General features: G+C 36.4%; 1 long non-coding RNA gene across 5 annotated transcripts in view; it reads right to left on the bottom strand.

Annotated features, from left to right (window-relative positions):
- LOC122161410 overlaps positions 1-22253 on the bottom strand; it is a 494955-nt gene that overhangs the window by 78506 nt on the left and 394196 nt on the right. For all 5 annotated transcript variants that reach the window (XR_006169178.1, XR_006169177.1, XR_006169181.1 and 2 more), the window contains exon 5: positions 18515-18637. This is a non-coding gene — a long non-coding RNA (uncharacterized LOC122161410). The remainder of the gene's footprint in view (positions 1-18514; positions 18638-22253) is intronic.

Below are 22253 nucleotides of genomic sequence, written 5' to 3' on the forward strand. Positions count from 1 at the left end.
CATATATGGAGGTCACTTAAACTACAAAATTTTTGCCATTTGTGAAATTTAAATGGAAAGGGAACATTTTATTCTAAAATAATAATTTTCTATTTGTCATTAATGTTGGATATGTTTAATTAAATTCTCTTTTTCAACAGTCCACACATCACAGAAACACCAAATGGTTGAGATTGGTAGGGACCTCTGAAAGTCATCCTGTTCAACAAGACACATTTACTGATTGTCTTCAGAACCCTATTGATCATAATATCCCTATGGGAGAACTGCTAATGTGGCCAATGAGAAATCCAAGAATTTTAAAAAATAATGTAACATTCATAATGCAGAGACCTTCTTGTATTGAGAAATCATTAGAAACTGGGATTACAAACTTTCTTCCTTCTTCTGCTGTACATTTTTCACTGTTATCCCTATTTTATTAAAGCCAGTCTGATTGAAAAGGGCAAAGGGAAAAGCAAGCATTCTGCAGAGTAATTAGGAATAGGGTTGGACAGGGCTTTTCTTAAAATGTCACTGCTTGTAAGAAGCTTGTGACAGCTCAGCATTATGTGATGTTGGCTTTTACAAGGTATTGTTAAATATACACTGATTTCTCTCATATTTTTAGCTTGCTGTTTTAATCATCTCTACATCCAGTTCTTTTCAATTTCTGTTACAATTCACTGACATGTTTACTAGCCACTGGAGCAATGCTGTCCCAAATCACGACAAAGTAGGAACATTATGGCTGTCAAATGAAGCTACTGATGTCTGACAGGACAGGTTATGGCTTTACCAAAGAAAACTCCAGAGCCTTCTGTGTGAGATCTGACTCACTGCAAGAACTCAGCACGATGGGGTTTGCAGAGTGTTCATGTGCTGCTAGAGCACGTTTCAGTTTATTTGCACAAATGCACTGACTGCATTATCCATTTGTCAAGACTCAGTTTCCCCACTTACAACTGCCATCAGAGACATTACATTTAATGTGAACCTGACCATAGCATTAAACTGACTGGTAGGATTATTCTAGTTTTCATGTCAGAAATGAATACTGAACAAATTCAGAGAGACATAAAATATAATAAAAGTTACATTGATTTTGATATATTCAGTTTAAAAACTTCAGGAAGGATCTAGATCACAGCTTTTTTTTTTAAGGCTGTTTCCTCTATACACATTTTTTAGCAGTTAAAATTATAAATGTCATTACAATTAAGAATTAATACAAACAATTATACGAAGTTTCATTAATTTATTCCTCACTGTGAAGATTCAAAAGAAAATACTTTCATATTATTGTTATTTTTTTAAAACTAAAATATAAGTATTCTGCACAGAAAATTCTTCTGTTGGCTGAGGTGACCATTTCTCCAGAGTAGAGTAAGAAGCAACCATAAAGGAAAGCTTTCAACCTGACTGCTTTCACAGCAGTTCCTCATATATTTTGTGTTTACGTGTGTGGCAAGTGCTTGTTTTGTTGCTGTTGTTGTTGTTTTAATCTGTATTTACTAAAGTTTTTGAAAAGGGGACTTACAGCCAGGGAATCTGGCAATGTGACTTCAGCAGCTTTATCTCTGTGGCTGGGAAATTCAGAAAATGAGATGACTCCACCAGTAGGCTCTGAAAATGTTCTCGAGCTTTCAGTTCCCATGCTCTCTTAACATTCACCATCTCCACTACTGATAGAAGCAATGATCTAATTGTAAATCTGAATCAGTTGCATATTGATCCTTGGGAGCTCTGATTGTTATTTGTCCAAAATAATGGAGATGAGTAGCTGATTCTAAAGACAACTCTAAACTTCCCCATCTAACAATATAGATCTCAGATTAATGAGCTCTTAAAGTAATTGGGTCAGCCATAAATAGAGTTGTTTGCGAAGACATGAATACATTAATCTGTAAAGGCTATATTGTTAGTATCACAGAAAAGTATTGTATTATTTATATGCAGTTTTGAGGATTGATTGGTTGCAGCCAGATTGCATCTATTTCTTTCAAATATACTCAAAAGAAAGAGTGCTCAGGAGGTTTTTTCCACTTAGTCCACAACACAGATATAATTCTTACGTTCAAAGCAGAAAAGTAGTCACACTATTGGCATTAGTATCTTTAAAGGGACTTGGGATAGAATATAGCTCCTATGAAGACCTGAAAGAAACAGTATTGATTTCTGGATTTTTACTTCAGGAAAGAAGAAATAAATGACTTTCCTGGTGTTGGACGTCCAAGGCATTCTAACAGAGAAGAAAAAAAAATACAGGATCTGTTGTTCAGTATCTGTCTGATAAAGGGTAAACTATTTTCTACATATTGGGTTACAACTTGCAGATATGCAGAGACCTCTGCTTTGTATCCCCATTACATTATAGAGGCCTTTCTTCCTCAGCCTCTAGAGAAACTCTTTTTATATCACATAGAGAAAAGAATGATTTATTTCAGAACTTCTCTTCTGCCATGTCTGACTGAATCTAATATCCCAACAGTCTTTGGGAAGTATGAACCATAATAAACCTGAAAGGAAGGATTTTACAACCTTCCTTGCCGGAACTTGTCATGGGAACATAAGTAGCAGCAGCTTTGTAACACTGTGAATTGAAAATGCTCAATCTCTGTTGGTTTAGCTCTGTACATGTCCTCCAGTCTGACTGTCTTGTCTCTTTCTGAGCTCCTCCATCAAGCCATTACAGAATGAGAATTGAAAGTGGTTTTCTAAGTCATTAAATCAGAAGTGAACTGCGCTCTATTGTGCTGTCTTCAGCAGATTTCTGAAAGATTTAAATTCCATTGTTGCAGTCCTTATTTACTCTATGAAAACAAAAACCCTCAGCATAAGATGCAATAAAATAGGAGAACCAATTCCACAAACCTTAATTTAAATCAAGCCCTGTTCTCTCCTAACAAAAAAAGAATAATTTACATTAAAGTTTCACATTGAAAGTTTCAAGTTTTGAGTTGGGATGATCACAGGGGAAACAGTACTGCACAAAAAGAGTATCCAATGAAAAAGAAATGAGGTACAAAAAAGGCCAGATGTAGAAAATGCCCGAGGAAACAACAGATAGCTAAATCTGAGAAAACAACCCATTAAGAATAATTATTTTCACTATTTATAAGCTATACATGAATGTCTGGGAAAGTCTCAGATGTAATTCTTATTTAAAATGCATATGAGCAAACTTCTACAAAACCCCTATACATTATGGATTGCAAGGGAATTTTCAGCACAAACCTTTAAGTGAGGCAGTTGGATCAATGAACTGCTTCAATAAGACTATAGAGTGTATAAAAATAAAAAATTCAAACAATAAATTTTAAAGTTCCATTTAAGAATACTTGCATATTCAATATTGTTTGGAGTATTTTAAATGGATTTCATAAAAGAAAGTATTAAACTCATATTCAAACCCATAAAATTCAGCCAAAAGGATAATGCAACTAAAAGGAAGTAAATGCCTTTAGTCAGATAGTCTAACTTCTGGAGAATGAAATTGTGAGTTCTTCAAACATTATGAGTTATCTTACAACAACAGAGCAAAATACATAAATAAATAATAAATAAATCCAAAGCACTATGGAAGTTCATTTCGGCCAAGTTGATTCTGTTCTGCTACACTTTGCAGACAGCACTTATGCCCAGTCTGGGCCAAACCTTTCAGGTTGTGATTAGCAGATTCCAAATATAACAATTAGTAGCAGTGAGTGTTACAATTCTGCCACGGATACAGTCACAAAATATATCCTCCTGAGCAACACATACCACTATAGCAAACTCAGGAAGGGTCAATAAGCTGTGAGTTGATAACAAGACTAACCAACACAGAGCTGAGAAAGGACTGAGCCAAGATGGAATTCACCAATTACTTTTTTTCTGCTGCATCTCAAATCTTCTCACCAGTTATAAATTCTTCCCTCTCCCCTTCCCCCCCAAAAAAGCAAACAAACAAGCAAACAAACAACAACAACAACAACAACAAAAAAAAAAAAAAAAAGGAAAGAAAGGAAACAGAAAAAAAACCTGCTCATGTTGAGATCTCACATCATTTGTGAAATGAAATTGGAAACAGCAGTATTACAAGGGCAAAATTTCAGTTTTAAGATTCTGCAGTTACATTTGACTGCTAGACTTGCACACATTCTCAAGCAGATACCCAAACACTATCAGTTATTTTTGTTTTCTCTCTTGATCTTGTTATTTGCTTAACAGAATTGCACTAGAAAAGTAAGTACTGTAGGATACAACCATAAGCTGAAGCATCAATATCAATATTCATAAATCGTTGATTATAATAGAGTTCTGGAAAAGAATGATCCTGAAATAATTTCATTAATGGAAATTATCTGCTGGCTTTCCCTGGGGTACAAGCGCTGTCAGCGTTCCTGCATCTCCAAGACTGAAGTGATACACCCTATTTTCATTAAGAAACAATCATACCAAACATCTTTAAACACTTTCTCCAAGTTCACACAGACAGCTTCATAAGGTCACTGTTCTTTGTTTTTTCTTCCCTGGAATTTCAAGCACAGAGGTCCCCCTTTCAGAGCACAAGTGATGTGAAAAGAACTGCAGCAGCAGCTGCGAACTCCATGGAAAAATGGGCACTGAGAAACAGTATGATTGCTGTCAGGAAGAGGGGAGGTTCAGGATATCTTCATTTAATACCTGCAGTAGTGGAGTCCTGATTTCTAACTGGTAAGTGCACAAGAAAAATAACATTTTGTATTCCCAACAGCAAGTGTTTACAATGAAAACTCAAGAGTCATCAGGGCATAGACTGGCCATAAAATTGAAAACAATCAGCAAAAAACCATAACAGAAGTACATCACGGTGCTTGGCTGGAAGCAGTAACACCATAATGAAACAGGTGGCACACTGGCCAGGGTGAGCAGCAGGCCACCAGGAGATCAGCATGCAGTAGTATATTTTTATTAAAAATAAAACATTGTGCATATTGTGATGGTGAATGCTGAGGACTATTTTCCAGTATGCCTTATGACCACACACTCTTTCAGGTTTGTAAATCATGTTGAAACACTTTTAGTAATATTATTTAGTTACCAACTAAGATTCCAAGCTGAACATATCTAAGTGCTCTAAATTACTGGAAAAGTTAATTATTTTCCTATGAAATCTAAGTCAGATTTAATATTTCTATACTGTTATACAGCTTACGTTGTAGTTAGCTCTCAGTACACTCATCCATCAATATTTTAGAAAAAAATCTGTTATCACAATTATATGGAGCTTCTTTTCAAACTAACTGGCTATGTACCACTAAAATGTTGTTTCAATATGTCAAAGTTAGTAGGTGAACCCTAATAAAAGCTTGGGCTTTTACCTGACTCTGTTGAGACACATAGGTGTTAGAGCTTGGGTTCACTTCTCACTTGAAGAACTTCACTGTATTCATCCAGGAGCCACCCTTCAATTCTGTTGCTCTCATGAATTAATTATTCTCTTTTTAGTATGGTCTCATTGGTGAGCAAAGCACACGGGATGCCAAAAAGTGCCTTACCAGAAAACTGCTCTTTTTGAAGCTACAGCTGTAATTTCAGACTGCAGTATATGTGCACATAGTCAGCACGAGCTACAGGAGAATGCTCAAGACATTCATCACCAAGTGCTGCTGGCTAGAGACACAGAAATGGTGCCTGTAACCTGCAAGGAGCTAGTCCATCATGAGATTAGCCACTGCTAAGGTACGGCCATATATCATTAAAAAAGACAGGCTCAGTGTTGGTGATACAAGAATAATAAGTAGAACAACTTGCACTGTCACTTTGCGTAGGAATGCAGGAGAAGCTGTGCAGATTGCTGGTGATGCAGGAGAAGGTGAACATGTAGTCATTACTTCAGGAGAAAAATGATGAACCTAATCAGCAGATTTTTTTATTATTTTTTTTTTTAATCAAATCTATCTGCACTTAGAGTACACAATGGAAACCAAATACATAAGTTACTCAATGTCTAAACATGCTTTTCCAACATGAAAAATACGTATGGTTATCCTGATAAGAGATAAATGCCTTTCCTTTAACTTTAGCTTTCTCTACTTTGGCTTTAATGACAAGTTATTATTTACATGAATTGTATTCCAGCTAAGTTACTTTGCACAGGCAGAGCTGCTAGGAAGAACTACAGCACGAGTACAGTGCACTGTCCCCATTCCCAGCAGGGAATGTCCTCAGGCACTCACTGTCACTCACTGTGAATAGGAAAAGCCATGAGTTTTTCTGCAACATCAATAAGGTCTTTAAGATCATTACTTTCGATAATCTTTTGCATCCTTTTGCATGAACTGATTTGAATATTCAAGAAGAAAACCCAGAGATGAGTTTCAGAGCAGTGGGTGGAATTTATCAATTTTTTGCTCCAATGGAAGAGCGAGACTTCATTTTGAGGGCTCCTCACAGAAAGCACACAGCTGTTTACTATGTGAAGTGCAAACTCTCGCAGCACCTACTATTCATTATTACTACTATTAATTTTGATTTCAGGCTATCCCTTTCTTTTGCTTTACAATTTCACGAACAGTGATGAAAGTACATATACACAGCTAATATAATTCAGCTCTTCCTTCTGCAACTTAGCAGATTCTGTACTTATACATTATCCACAGAATCAAAGAATGGGTTGGGTCGGAAGGGACCTTGAAGGATCCAATTCCAATCCTCCTGCCGAAAGCTGGCTGCCACCCACCAGCTCAGGCTACCCAGGGCTCCATCCAGCCTGGCCTTGAGTACCTCCATGAATGGGGCACCCACAGCTTTCTGGCCAGCAATGCCAGGGACCTCACCATCCTCTGAGTGAAATATATTCCAGTCAGATACTAATATGTTTTACAGTCTTCTAAGATTCTGATTTTTGGTATCTAGATCTACTAGCACATTTGTGCAGTGCTTTTACAAAGCAGATAGTGGTACACTGGCAAAAGCCTTAATCACTTACAACCTTTATGCTCTCACTAAATTCCACAGATTGAAGGTATGTAAAGAACGCAATCCTAAGAGTCTGTGCCCTGCAATTCAACAATTGAACCAGAGCATGTTCCTGCGATCTCCAATGCACTGATGTAAATTCTGCAGCAGCTTACACTTAATCTTGACGTAAGGTCAGACAAAGCCCCATATAGCTCTACAAGGGGTGATCGTTCTTCTCCCTTCTCCTTTGTTCTCCCCCCCCCCCCCCCACACAGACTCCTGCACAACTTACTGCAGGATTAGCCCTAAAAATGGAACACTGTCTGAATATAATATACTGAATCAGTTCAATTACTTACCAGTTAAGAAACAGTGACTTACTGCTATAAATATCAATAAATTTAAATATTTGGAGCATTAATGAAGATAAGGTAGGCAAACTATTTAAAAAAAAAAACAGAAGATGAAAGGTAACCAAAAATATAGTATATCTGTTGATTCCTAAGCAAAAAGACTAGTCAACAATAAAAACAACACAGAAACCTTTTCTACTCTTTTTTCACGAAGGAGCAGCCTGCATTTTCATTTAATCTTTAAGAAAGAACAACAAAAGAGAAAACCAAACAACACCTCCCCTCCAAAAAAATTAGTAAGCATACTCTGCAAAAACTTACTTTACTTCTAATTAGGATGGCATATTATTAATATATTTAGATTCTAATTGCACTCAGTTGATATATTCATTAAAATTATTTTCATTACAATCAAGCTTGTTACCTTTTTTCTATCTGCAGTAAATTCAAATGTCAAAGTAAGAAAAAAAGTCTTAAACAAAATTCTGGCAGCAGGCATCCCTTGAATGTGAAGTGCATCCTATTTCCTTTGACAGACAGAAATAAACATTATTAAATGAATATTAATAAACTCTAAAAGCTGGTGCACTTATGGCCAGCCCACAGCCATTTCTCCCAAACCTCCATATTGCTTCGCAGTAACCCCAGTAAGATGCTTTCTCCTGGTTACGCACCAGTTGCTGCTGCCCAATGCAATCCATCCTGACTCTGCACCTGCTCTCAATGCAGGCCATGGCCCATTTCTTCCTCTAGCCTTGGTGATCCCCTATTCCTTAGTTGTGAGACCCTCACCTTATGTGGGTTTCCATGGAAAAGAAGTCATGCAACATACTCAGTTAAATGTAAGACACTGAGTCGCATATTGTGGAGTTGACTCTGGTTTCCATAGGAGTCAATGGCTGTCTTTTAAGTGACTTCAGAGAAAGCTACATTAAAAAGTTATGCATGCTACTAGATGTTTTCACAAGAAAATATGTTTTTACAGAGAGTTATATGTGAATTCTAATTCCTTTCCATTCAAATATAACATGAGTCGGAGTATTCTTATCAGGAATGGTCCCTCAGACAACAACATAACAGTAACTAGTATAAAAAGTAATATGAAGCTTGGTAAACCTGTTAAGACCTTGATTCCATAAAGGGTCTAAAACTAAATGAAACTTACCCACATCACTTTGATTTTTAGAAGTATGCAAATAGAACAAGGGGAAATGGCTTCAAGGTCGGGAAGGTAGATTTAGGTTAGATACAAGGAAAAAGTCTTTTACAGTGAGGGTGGTGAGGCACTGGAACAGGTTACCTAGTGCTGTGGTTAAAACTCCACCCCTAAAGACTTTCAAGGTAAAGCCGGATAAGGCCCTGGGCAACATGATCTAGCTGTGGTGTCCCTGTTCATTGCAGGGGAGTTGGACCAGATGGTCTTCAGAGATCCCTTCCAAATCTAAGGATTCTATGATTCTAAATGCTGAACTCTGTAGTGCAACAAGTCCTGTGTAGGTATGGAGTAGATAATAACTACATTTTTTGAGTTAGTGCGTTAGGTTCATTGCATCTTTTGAACATCTGCCTATCCTGTGAAAACATATAAAAGATTTCTGAATCACTTTTTTTAGAAGACCTAAAATAAATAATGAAAAAAATTTTGATACAAAGTAAACTTACCAAGAACAACGGCAAATAGACTGCGGATTGCAATATTTATGATGATAATTAAATAAAAAGGTTTCTTTTTTCAATAATATAGTTTGCACCACAGCAGCAAACTAACATTTTACTCCCAAGAGAGCTTTATCTCCAGAACCACCCATCATTTTGTGCATGCTTCCCATCTTTCTCAAGCTCATGCATCTCTGGGTAGCTATAAATCAGAAGACCACATGAAGTGCCATCATTACCAAACATATGGAGTACAGTGCAATGTAGTACCTCTGAGAACACATATTTTACTAAATCTATACCTATGCTAAAATTTTCAAATGAAATATATAAATCTGCTCTCATGTATTTATAATGCATATTTATCAAATCCAGCAGTATTATTTTTTGTACAAGAAATGATGATATTTGACATACAGCACTTTCTCAGTTTAACTTCTGCTTCAGCTTCTTTCAGTGAAACATCAGTCCATTAGTACTCTCAGTGAAAGTCTTCAAAAAATAGTGATATTTTAAGACATTGTTCATTTTATATAAATTGCAATTCCTCTGAAATATATTGCTTCAATAAGGGGGAAAATATTGTGTGGCACGGACAGAAAAGAAAGCAAAGCATTTGATCTTCAGCATTTGAGCAGCTTTGTTCCTTTGTATTCATTCATGTAGACGGAGCTAAGATTTCATTAGAGTGAGATATTGGTTCTAATAAGATACTACTGAAGTATTATTTCTGCTTTGAAATCATGTTTAAATGATGCACCCCATGAAGATAGCTTTTTAAGGGCTATCTCATCAGGGAAAAATTGTTTAAAAAGTAATTTAATGGATTCAGACATTAACATTGGTTCCTCTTGAAGCCTGAGCAAGGACTTGTCTGCAAGGTGAATCAGGCAGATGGCACAGGGGAGCCTGAGTAGTGGATGCCTTCATATTCCTTGTGAAGTGGGAGAATAGGCCCAGGAATAACTTGATCAGCAAACCTCATAACCTTCCATGAAACAATGTAAGGGCAATGACTGAGGAAAGATGAAGGCACTGCCATCCACACAAAGTGAAAGGTATTTAAAAGTTATTCCTATAAGTGAGTGCACTCTCATTTCCTTTTACTTCATTGTGTGTCTAGTACTACTTTCAGTCTAGCACATGTAATTCAGAGGATCTGACATCTATTGCCCTGATCTCATTTATCACCAGCCCATCTCCATTTCAGAAACCCAGATACTCAGTGTATAATTTTTACTGTAAAATTGGATTTGTTTGTTTTGACAGAGTAGGCTTGTTAAATTTATGATTTAACATTGAACATCCTTCACCTTGAAAGCAGCTCTCCTGCTGTAAAAGTGAGGCATCTCTCTCATGAGGACGCTATAATATCATGATACAGATGCCCATTCTGTTAGACAAGGTCATGCCAGTAGAAACTAAACTTAATTTCCTGAGACCTTCCAACACTTAGTTCTATTTTTCACTTTACAAGGATAAATATTGGGAAATGCTTTATACCATGAAGTAACTGTCCTTTCGTCAATACAATTAAAAAAATGGTTCACTTCAAAATGGCGAGGTTAAAGGAAATATAAAAAGCATGTTGAAAATACATTATTTGTCTATCTGATAGTTTCTGCCTTTGTCTCTACATCATAAAAAGTAAATAATTTCACATGCACTTTGGAATAAGACCCTTCATTAGGGGTGGGTATTTTATTCAAAACTATGTTTTTGACTTTATTTGAATCATCTGCCATTGAGTATATAACTTTGTTCTATCCCCTTGAGCTTCTGTCTGCTCCTCCAGGTCCTCACCATAAAATTATTTTCAAGTTCCCTAAAATAAGTACTCCCCAATTGCTCTTTCCACCTTGTCTTGAAACTTTGACAACATAAAGCCTCCAAATCATCTTACAAATCTTTTTCAGTTCTAAGATAACAAAGTTGTTCCCTCAGTTTCTTAATCATACAGAGGAAAGCATTTTTCCTCATCCATCTTCAGGTGCACTGATGTGCCCGTCTTGTTCTGCCTCTGAAATGCAACACAACAGGTTGCAGCTCCAAGAAAAAATCTATTTCCCTGCAAAGTCTCTCCCACTATGTGTAGCCTTCCTTTCCTGTTCTGGATCTGCATATACAGAGGATCTGCAGCTCAGCTTCCCCAGTCAGCAAAACAGGAATCACTATCCTTATCTGCTGCAACTTAGTTGTACATTTTCCTTCTCTACAGAAACTTAGCTGCTGCCAGTTAAGGTAGAATCATAGAATCATAGAATCACCAAGGTTGGAAAAGACCTAAAAGATCACCCAGTCCAACCGTTCACCTATTCCCAATAGCTCCTACTAAACCATGTCCCTCAACACAACATCCAGTCTTTCCTTGAACACCCCTAGGGTCGGTGACTCCACCACCTCCCTGGGCAGTCCATTCCAGTGCCTGACCACCCTTTCTGAAAAGTAATACTTCTTCATGTCCAGCCTGAATCTCCCCTGCCGTAGCTTGAAGCCATTCCCCCTGGTCCTATCACTAATGACACGAGGTACTTAGTAATTTTCCAGCCATTGCAAACACAGGCTGTAATTACAGGCTGTCAACACTCCACTCAGCCTTAAGGAAAGGGGACGTTGCAGTTTACATCTCCAAAGAGCTATCTGGATCTGTTTACAACCCTAAAAGAGAGTTCACAGTTGTAGATTTTTTTTTCCAGCTATAATTTCAATTAGAGTCTGTGGGCTCTTTGGGCAGGTGAATGCCTGTCTGTGGCAGAGTAGACGGAGATGTTATGGAAGTCTTATCTAAATAAAAATATTTCTGAAACAAACTAACAACAACAACAAAAAAAAAACAACCAAAAAACACCAAAACACTCGTGTGCTCTCAGTACTTAATTTGAGCTCTTTTGCATTGATGTTGATCATTATCCATAAAACTCCCCTGACTCACAGCAAGCACAAGGAGAAAAAATGCATGGTGCTTGATGTCAGGCATTATTCTTCATTCACTTTCATTAAATTCTGTACTTGCAAGGAACACAAACCATATCTTACAAAACAAACTAGCAGCAAATCAGCCATCACTTGCAAAGGCCTAGCCCAGAGGGCAAGGTCTTTTTAACAAAGTGGCAGACAGACTGAAATGCTCATGATGTATTTATCCTTCAGCTGTAAGAATGAGCATCCTTGAAGGAATTTTGGTTGATCATGAAATTGGATCATAGGGCACCACAACGAAAAGATGAATACATCTAATTTTTTTCTGGGAGGAAATGAAAGATTATTGTAATAAGGGCTCAACACTTCTTTTTCATCTTCCTTCAGCTGTTCAAATTTTATATTGCCTTACTTGTCCACTTGATTTCCTTTCTATTACTGTATATTTATCCCTTACAGAGAATAAATCACTAGAACAAGTTATTTTGAAAATGGCGTGGATGTGTTTTAACCAACAAATCCAGTGTAATCAGCAGACCCTGATCCTTGAAGTTGAAGGTTTATTTTAGAACAGCATGCCATGTTTAATCAGTTTTACTAACACTGCACAGTACTATCTGCTTTGACAAGAATATGTTGATCGTATTACAGAATGATTACTGCTAATGGAGATCTTTTAGACAAGATTAGATTTTGCTTCTGTCCAGATGTCTCTAAGAATGTTATTAGTTTTTGGTGTCGTATTTTTGTAATATTAATATGATCAGCTTATGGGCCTGCTCATATGCTATAACTGCAGCAATTTATCTGACAGTTAAGTTGTCAGGATTAAGCAGCATCTAACCCAATGAATGTTGCTGCAATCTGTATCAAATTAGGCACTGCCCACACAATCCTACCATAGCTGTGATTTGACCAGCGAATATTCTGACGAGCTCCCAAATTCTGAGATTCAGAAAACGATGTTGAGCTGCTCAGTAGATATTTCTGAAAAAGCTGATTACTTCAAGATATTATTCCAGATAGTGAATCTACATATTTTTAAAGGACTGCAGCATTTTTCTCATAAATCAGCAAAATAAGATTCAGAGTTGTTCTACTCTGACAGCTAATTAATGTGGCACTGTATAGGAAGACCATTAGTATAACTGCAGCTGTAATAGTAGCTTTTCTATAGATACAGAAAGGATGATAAATTACTTTGTTTATAAAGCACTTTTCTTCTTTCAAAGCTAGAGGATAACTGCAAGTACCCTTCCTGACCTGTATTTACTAGTTAGACATAAAACATTATAAATGTTGAGAACCATAAAGATTAGTTTTAATACATTTTGACTAGAGTGCCTTACAATATCAACCAAGCAATACTATTGCCCTTAAGTTTAATAATACATGCTGATATGCACTCTGATGGTATGCTTCATTCCTTTTGATAATATGCCTTTAAAAACAATGTCCTTTAGGGTCCAATGGACCATGAAATAGTCTCTGCAAAAGTACCAGTGGTGCCAATGCGGAGACAAACATTCATTTTGGCTGTCAACTTTAAGGACTGAGGAAGAAATGAAGCACATTTATTATATACTGATGTATTCTGACTAGATAATCCTTTTCAGTTGTAGGCACTATAAAGGCAAGTGCAGATTACTATGGGGGAATAGTTAAAAAAAAATATTCAGATGGGCTGTAACAGTTGTGCTTCCAATTTCACAGTTGGATAATTTGCTTTATAAACTTCTATTTAAAAGAAAGTTTTACTGGCAATGAAATATGCTAAGTAAACAATCTGTAATTTGAAAGTTAGTATATTAGAGATACTTACTCAGAAGCTGCTTCTACTAATACTACATTTATTAATTAATATTTGAGTTTACTTTACTATGCTGTTGGAAAGTTGAAGATTTTTCTTAGATATCCTTTTTCATTACAATTTTGTCAAAATTTACCTTTTTCAGTATCACTATTTAATAGCACATCAATACCGTGGTTATTTCTGTATAGCTACCATAGTGACTATATAACTCATGCTGAAGTCAACAGGGCCAGAATATTCTGAACAGAATACTTTAATCTTAGTACTCCGGTGCGTTTTTCACGGTGTAAACTTCATTTTTTTCCCATTTTACAGTTCGAAATTGGAGGCAGAAAGCTTAAGAGATTCTTTTTTGATCATGCAGTAAAAGAAAGGAGAAGCTGTATCAAGAGCTCTTACTTGGCCCTTGGATACCAATACTTGACCAAGGCTTGCTGAGCACATACTATTGGGTCCCTTATGGAAACTGATGAGCAATCAGTCAAGTGCAACATGCCCAAATGAAAGGGAGAGCAGAAAATTATAAACTAGAAACACAGCATCTATTGTTATGCTTTTAAAAATAAAAATAAAAATAAAAATAAAAATCTATCAACACCCAAACCCAGAGTACTGAAAACTGAAGGTAGTCTGACAGGTCTAAAAGCAATGCAATGCCCACAGCACACTGTGCTAGCAACACAACACCTGTTGTCTTAAACCCCTTCTTGTTAAATACAATTTTTTTCCAAAATCCTTAAGTACAAATAAAAGGAGAGCTCATCTCTAGGATGTGTTATGCACATACAGCTGTGTGAAATTAACCCACAAATAAATTGTCCAACAGACTGTAAATGTTCATGGGCATATTTAGATACACTATTTATGTATTTATACCATTCATCAAAACTTCTGCGTGTTCTTCCAATTTAGAAGAAACAGTTTCTACTGGTTCCTTTAACCCAGAGGCAGAAAATGTGGACTGATAATCTGTGAAGTTCCGATAATATTTAGATTTATAGCAGATTGAATACAGACTGAACACTCCACACATTTCTCATCTGCTTTTTTAAAATAGAGGTCACAACACAAAAACAATTTTTTAAGCAGCTGATTAATACATAACAACCAAAAGTTTAAACTGTGCTATTGAGTTTTGTGCTTGAGAGAGCAGAAGCAGGCTGCAGACTTCTGTAATAGGATGATTTCTATATGCAGTGAAAAGCACATTGTTCTCCAAGTTACTCTGCTAATGCCTGCCACAGCTGAGGCAATGCCACCTCTGGAAAGCCCTCTGTATCCAATGTTTCAGTTCACTAGCATGCCACATTTCAGAAAAAGCAATTTCTCCCTGTACTTCACCTGTGCATTACTGCTGTCTGTATGCACTCCGAGATAATACATACTGTTTACAAGAAATGGAAAGTACTGCAGAATTCACTTACTAGCTGTGATCCTACTTTAAAATTACACTGATGCACTGACCTGCTATTGGTGTTAATTCCAGACTACTGAAAAGGCTGTTACATTGGTTCTGATTTAATTTCTAGACAAGAACTTCTGAAAGAGTTTAGGCAGAAGTGGTTCCTTGGAAACCAACCAGTGGCATAAGAACATGCATTTTACTTGCAAAAATAAAAAGACCTTTTCTGAAAGCAAAGTTGAGATGGGGCATGTTCAGCCTGCAGAAGAGAAGGCTGTAGGGAGACCTCATTGAGACCTTCCAATACTTTAAAGGAGTTTATAAAAATGAGGGAAATCAACTTTTTCCTAATGTGCAGTTGGCACCAGCAGTAAATAAACAGAAAAGTAGAAGCCTTCTTTTGAAGAATTAGAGATTCTTTTACTATGGCTCACAGATGTTTATAATCCAGCTAGAAATAAGTTTTACTTTTTATTTATGTCAATTTTCTTAACAAATTAAGATGGTTATCATGATTACACTGAAACAAAGATTAACATTTAATAGTAAAATAGTTTTACTTTGAATTTACTTATAGTCTAATGGGGCTTGGTATCATCTATACTAGAAGGAAATTTTAGTTTAAACTCTGTTAACACTGCATAGCTCTCAGCAGCAGTCTGTATAAACATCTTTAATTTGAGGTTTCTGATTTTGTGCAGTTACTGAACAGAGAAAATCTGTCTTGAATATGCCCATACAAAGATGTTATTTTTGTTTCCTACTGAAATACAAATGTGAGAAACAAAACACATTTAAAGTTGACAAAACATTTCATTCTGTCAAAATGAAATACTTTTTTCCAAAGTCTCTGGCCCCTTAAACACTGATTTCAGTTAAATTTTGTGGGTTTTTCTTCCCAAATGTCACAGCAAAATGAAAACTTGAAACATCTTGTATAAAAATTGTCAAAACAGTTATTTTCTAATATTGAACATTATTCTTACTTTGTTGAGAAGCAGTCTCCAAAGGCAGTTTTCAGTAACAGCCTTCAAAGTATTTTGAGTAAGGAGCCTGAAACGGAGCTTCATGAAAAACTTTAGCTTCACTAACAGTTTAGACAAATCTACTTAACCAGTATGTACTTCTGTGTTGCATGTTCTCTCAGTTTGGAAGATCTACATGATGTTTATTTTCTGTACCACTTCCTATGTGTCATGAAGCATATGTTGTAGGAAACTGATTGCTTTTCAGGCTGACAGCTGCCTTGCTGTTCCAGTTCCTGTCACAAAGGAAGATATTTAAGCTGAGAAATTCCTCAGTAATATATTTGGATACTTTTAAAACTTAACTATTATAAAGGCCAGGGTTCCGTTCACATTTGGTATTCTGATTTCTTCATAGAAATCGCTCCTTTATGGAGACAGATAATTCCAATCAATACTAATTTCCATTCTTCTAGAAAACTCTATTTTATACCACCCAGGTGGGAAAACCCTTAATATATATCAAGTAATCAATTTTAAACATTCTTTAAATTCTTCAGCAATTACCCAGGTACTTAAGAGTTCATTTAAGTCAGCCAAGGAGCCATACTTCATTTTTAGGCTTGCTTAGTCTTTTTCAGCATTCTTCTGGTGCATCAAGAGTCACAGAGGTTCATGCAGCTTCTTATAAGCAGACAGATCTCTCACCACCAAGTTCGTCAGTGAGCTGACAAGCATATGTTCTGAAATGTCTTTGAGGCAGGAGATGCCTAGCTTTTCTACAAATACTGTTAATCTAATTATTTTGGCATTTCTCCCATGAAGAATGATTTTTCATTTTCATTTTTGGATTTATTATAGGATGGAAAATTGCTAAAATTCAAGCTTATGTTGCCATTCAACTTATAAATTCATTCCACATTCATTTGCTTTTTGGTCCTTCTGGCAAGGCTAGAGCTACATAGAGCATATTCAGTTAACACACAAATGTACATGGTCTATTGAAATCTCGACGTAACGTCACACAGCGCTGCTTAATGATGATTCCTTCCAAACCATTTCCTTCAAGAAATGCAGAAAGGCCTGCACACAGTAGGTCATCTCACAGATGACTTCTTGACAGACCATTACCAAAGGTTTCACCTTATTTAATATTTCATATGAACACTTATTTTTGTAATTCAAGAACAGTTGATTACTTTGAATTGCAGGTGCTATACCACTGTGATTGCAGTAATTAAAATAATTTTGGTCGGAAGAGGTATAATTAAGTTATTAATATACACAGTCTTTGTCACACACAGAACACAGGGCTTTTTGACAAGGCAATAGATAAAACATGGCAACACTGCAAAAGGTGAAACTGACCAGTCAGGTCAGTAAGTTCAGGATATCTGTTCACAGAATCACAGAATCACAGAATTGTAGGGGTAGGAAGGGACCTCCAGAGATCATCGAGTCCAACCCCCTGCCAAAGCAGGTTCCCTACAGCAGGTCGCACAGGTAGGCATCCAGGCAGGTCTTGATCATCTCCAGAGAAGGAGACTCCACCACCTCCCTGGGCAGCCTGTTCCAGTGCTCCGTCACCTCACTGTAAAGAAGTTCTTGCGCACATTTGTGCAGAACTTCCTATGCTGCAGTTTCTGGCCATTTCCCTTTTTCCTATCTCCACACACTGCTGAAAACAGTCTGGCCTCATCACTCTGCCCCCCACACCTTAGATACTTATAGACCTGGATCAGGTCCCCTCTCAGTCTTCTTTTCTCAAGGCTGAACAGACCCAGTTCACTCAGCCTTTCCTCATAGGAGAGATGCTCCAGGCCCCTCACCATCTTTCCAAGAGATCCCTGTCTTTTTTGTACTTTTTTGTTCCTTTTCATGGAGTTTCGTTTTTTGTGGAAGTTGCACAAAAAGTGTTACTGTATAGAAATTACAGTTACTGCAAGATAGGTTATGCTTTTTCCTTTCTGCTAACATGACAATTTATTTAGTTTCAGCCTATACTAGCATCTTTTGATGGTTATTTTTCTATTGAATAAAACCTATTAGAAATTTACATTATTTAAAAACAAAGTGTGAATACATTTTCAAGAAAGCTTGCCAACCCATTCCTTCCTTCTGTTATAATAATAATAGGAAAATAACCTTGGCAGAATTTTTAGAAAATGGAATTGCAATCTTCTGTTTCTTAATTACAGAGCATAGCTGCAACATTCATTAGCCTGCAATTGGCAAGATTCCACAACTTTCAGGCAATCCAGCCCTTTCTTGCTAGAAATGGAAAGTAATGTTAAGGACCTAAGCCAAATCCAAAGAAACAGCCAGTATTTGCACTGGCCTGTGGTCAGAATTCAACAGCACAGTGTCTAAATGCACAAAGGACTTAATCCACAGTGGTTTTCAGTGAATCTCTAAGATGGGATATAAGAACATTCACAGAGGTTTTGTGCATTTTTGGCTACAGTTGTCAAGACACGAAGTTTTCAAAACTTACACATACCTGACAGTTGGAAATGATGAGAATAAGGCAAATTCTTCAACCCTAATGTTGCAGAGGAATAGGTTGATACCCTCACTGCATGAAGAGACAGTGACTCCCAGGACATTAGTGATATTTTGGTGACTGAAAGAGAAAAAAGAAGGCAGACTTTTATAAAAAGAAATCAAAAATCTCAAATATAGACTTTAATGTATTTTACATATATATGTATATACATTACATATATATTTTATTTGAGAATCCCTTTTGGCTTTATTTACAGCTATGATGATTATTTTGCTGCACGGTTTCTTTTTATGCCTACTTGTTTGTGGACATAATTACAGTCTATTTTACCACTGTATCTCTTTAAGGGTATGTCTGAAGGTCATACTGCTTTTGGATGATCTCCTGCAGACTTTCACTTATGTGCATGAAAAAGAAGGTGAAAGAACACGCAAGCGCACAAGTCTTCACTGCAGCTATACACATGCTATATATTTAACATAAATAAACGTTAAATATATAAATAAAAAGGAGATATATCTCCTTTTCCATGCAAGCTGAAGATATTTACCTTGACTGAAAAATCATATCTTCTATGCTATGAGTTACATCACGGGTTGAGATAGCAGATTTGTCTAGTTTAGATGTTCCCATAAAGAGTAATACCAGGCTTTACTCTCAGGCAACACAGTTGCTTGGTTCACGTGCACTCTGTGCTCCACAGTCTTAAGCAATTATTTTTTTCTGGAAGAAACTTACCCCCAAAAGAAGCCATCTTGTACTAGTTTGGCAGAGATATTTAAATTTAGTCTAGGAACATTAAAATTAAGCACTGTATAAGAATGCTTCAAATTCAAGGTTCCACAATCATTTTGCAACAAATAGGAAAGCAAATAAAATTCCCCTCTGGCTTTTATAGTTGTGAACTATTCATTGTTTTCCTCCTCAGGACTGCTACTGGAGACAAGGTAGTCAAATATGTCTGCTCTGCATGTATGGGAATGATGTCAAAGATGAGCCCTTGAAAGGCAATCAAACATTTTGAGATGAAAGAATACAATCAGTCATTGTAAGGTGGTTCCCATTCAATGCAAAACCCTTCATCAACTCTACGACAGATCAGTACATATTATAAAGCACAATGTATGTCTCAGGTCATATATCAGTTTACCTTGCACAGATCTTAAAATGAGATCTGCCTTTTCTGATTTGTAGTCTGGCATAGGATGTTTGCATTTGAACAGGTGCTGCTGGATATCTGCACTTGTATATCACTTTCATTTGCACAAGTAACGTGCCTGGGGGTTTTAGATCTATCAGTGCCCACTTGCATCATTCTCAGTCACTTGGTCCAGATGAGAAGAATATTTGTCTAAATCTCCATACTTGGGTAGACTTATCTGGAGAAAGTCAGGCAATATGACATTCAGCAGAAATAGCCTATTAAATTTAAAAGCTATGCTTATATAGTTCTCCAAAGAGAGACTGACAACATCGGTAACATTTCCAACATTTCTTTGTTTTCCACTGACTTCATGCACTAAAGTATATGAAAAAAAAACAGTAAAGGGGTAATGATGCCAGAAGGCAAAATAAAAATGTTAAGTCCTGCAGTTTAAGAAAAGCACTCATCAGAAATAAATCACAGCTCCAGGTTCATGCCCCAAAGACCAAGCCATAAGTTTATCCAGGGAAGTAGAAAAGCCTGGCTTTTTAAAAGAAGTAGAAAAACACCTCTTACTGTAAAAAATCATGGATTTGTAGGCAAGTTTTCTTATTACCGTAGAAGACAGCAACCCTAGTGGTGCAGAATAAAACAAAATGCTCAGAAGATCACATTTCCTTTCATTTTGAGCTTCTAATAATTTATGAGGACCTTCCAGAATATCCTGACAACTCATCAGGATCACCCCTGCCATTTTCTTGAGGTAGTTGTGGTAGTTTTTTTTTTTTTAAAGAGCGCCGAAATATATAGTATGCATTCTCCATGCTTGTTCTGGGAACAGGAAGAATTGGACATACCCTAAAACTTCTGCTAAGTCTTCTTGCAAAGAGTTATGCAAATATTTTTTGGGTGACAATAAAAGAAGTCCAGTTTGCAGTCTAGCTATAGATTTAGAATTAGCTTTATCTTTTTTTTTTTTTTTTTCCTGAAAGAAAGCTTTGAACACTGAATGTATTCAGACATCACTGCATGAAAAATTAACTGAAAATGGCAAATTTTACAGACTGCCTGTGTAAGCAAGTAGAGCAACTAAGCTGCTAGCATCTAACATCTACCTATCCTTGGGTAAAACTGATTCAGATTTCAGGAATTACTGGATAATTAGATAAACTCACGTTCTCCATAGATTAATACAAATTATAGTTGAAGATACCAATCAGATGAGTTTATGTCTTATACATCACGTATCACGTACATCAGTTTGATATTATGGATTTTCTTAAAATAATAAGATCATATAAATTAGGCTTGGTAGAATTGAGAACAGAAACTGGAAGCTAGAAAGACATCCAGTAATTTTCAGAACTAATAAACAATTTTGTAAACTAGGTTTTCTTCTGAAATAAATTCAATTTTTTATTGTCTTCTTTCAGAACAGGAATTTGCTGCATGTTTGTGGGTAACATGGTGAAATTTTTGTAAATTCTAGACAAAGAAGAAGCACCACGAATTTTTCTCCATGAATTTAAGATGTTTCATTTTGAAACCTATGTACGGAGACATGTATATACAGAATAAGATTGAATCATGTAGCAACATATAGACGCAAACAGAAATGCTCGAATTGACAGAGAGAAAAAGAAACCCTGCAGATTATCTTGTCTCTTGAGACTGAACCTACCTTGGACTGTCTTTTGGCACAGTTGCAGATGCTAATTACCTCTGACTCAAAATTGGTGACCTCCACTGTGGCCTTTTTCTGCTGGTCATACTGTAGTATAATTGCTGCAGTGACGGTGTGGAAGATTAACATTTCTACATAGCAAAATTTTCTAAAGTAGGACATTTTATATATATTATGTCTACTGAGGTATTATTTTTTCACTTGCTTGACCCGCAGGCAAGACTGTGCTTGCATTTTCATAACAATATTCATGCTAGCTTCAAAAATGGACTGCTCATGCAAGGCAAAAAGATTTTGGCTTTTCATATCAACGGATAAAATTGTTCTTATGACTAACAAAGGCTTTTAATACCGCTATCAAAGATCCAAATACTTCCCTCACACTTCTTGATAACTATCTCCTCTGTATATTATAAGGCAACCAAAATCCAAGCAGATTTAAAAAGATCATAATTCATTGGAAGGATCAACCTGGAAAAGAAATTCCATGTCATTTTAATCATATTTTGAGAGAAGCAGTGACATTTTTTGTGATTCAGTTCAGTAATTCAGAAAGCACTCCTCCTCATTGCATACCCAGCAACACATGAAAATGATAGAATAATATAATGTATTCCCTTTTGAGAAACACCTAACATGTTACTTGAACATTTTGGGGGATGATGAACTGTACTGAATACTAATACGCCTGTGGAACAATGGAGACCATTGATGCTTTTCATGTCTTCTTAACTTTATAAGCTTTTACAATAACGGTAAAGGAAGAAAATATGGTCTTATAAATCCCTAAGTTCAATAAACAGAAGATTTGCAGCACCCCCAAAATTCTTTCTGTCATAGGGCTAAGGAATATCCAGCATGCCAGATTATAGAGCCAAGTTGCTCTGAGAGGAGAGAAAAATCAG

This window comes from Centrocercus urophasianus, unplaced genomic scaffold (genome assembly GCF_019232065.1).
Source record: "Centrocercus urophasianus isolate 14NV4802_14NV808 unplaced genomic scaffold, USGS_Curo_1.0 seq_19, whole genome shotgun sequence".
Lineage (NCBI taxonomy): Eukaryota > Metazoa > Chordata > Aves > Galliformes > Phasianidae > Centrocercus > Centrocercus urophasianus.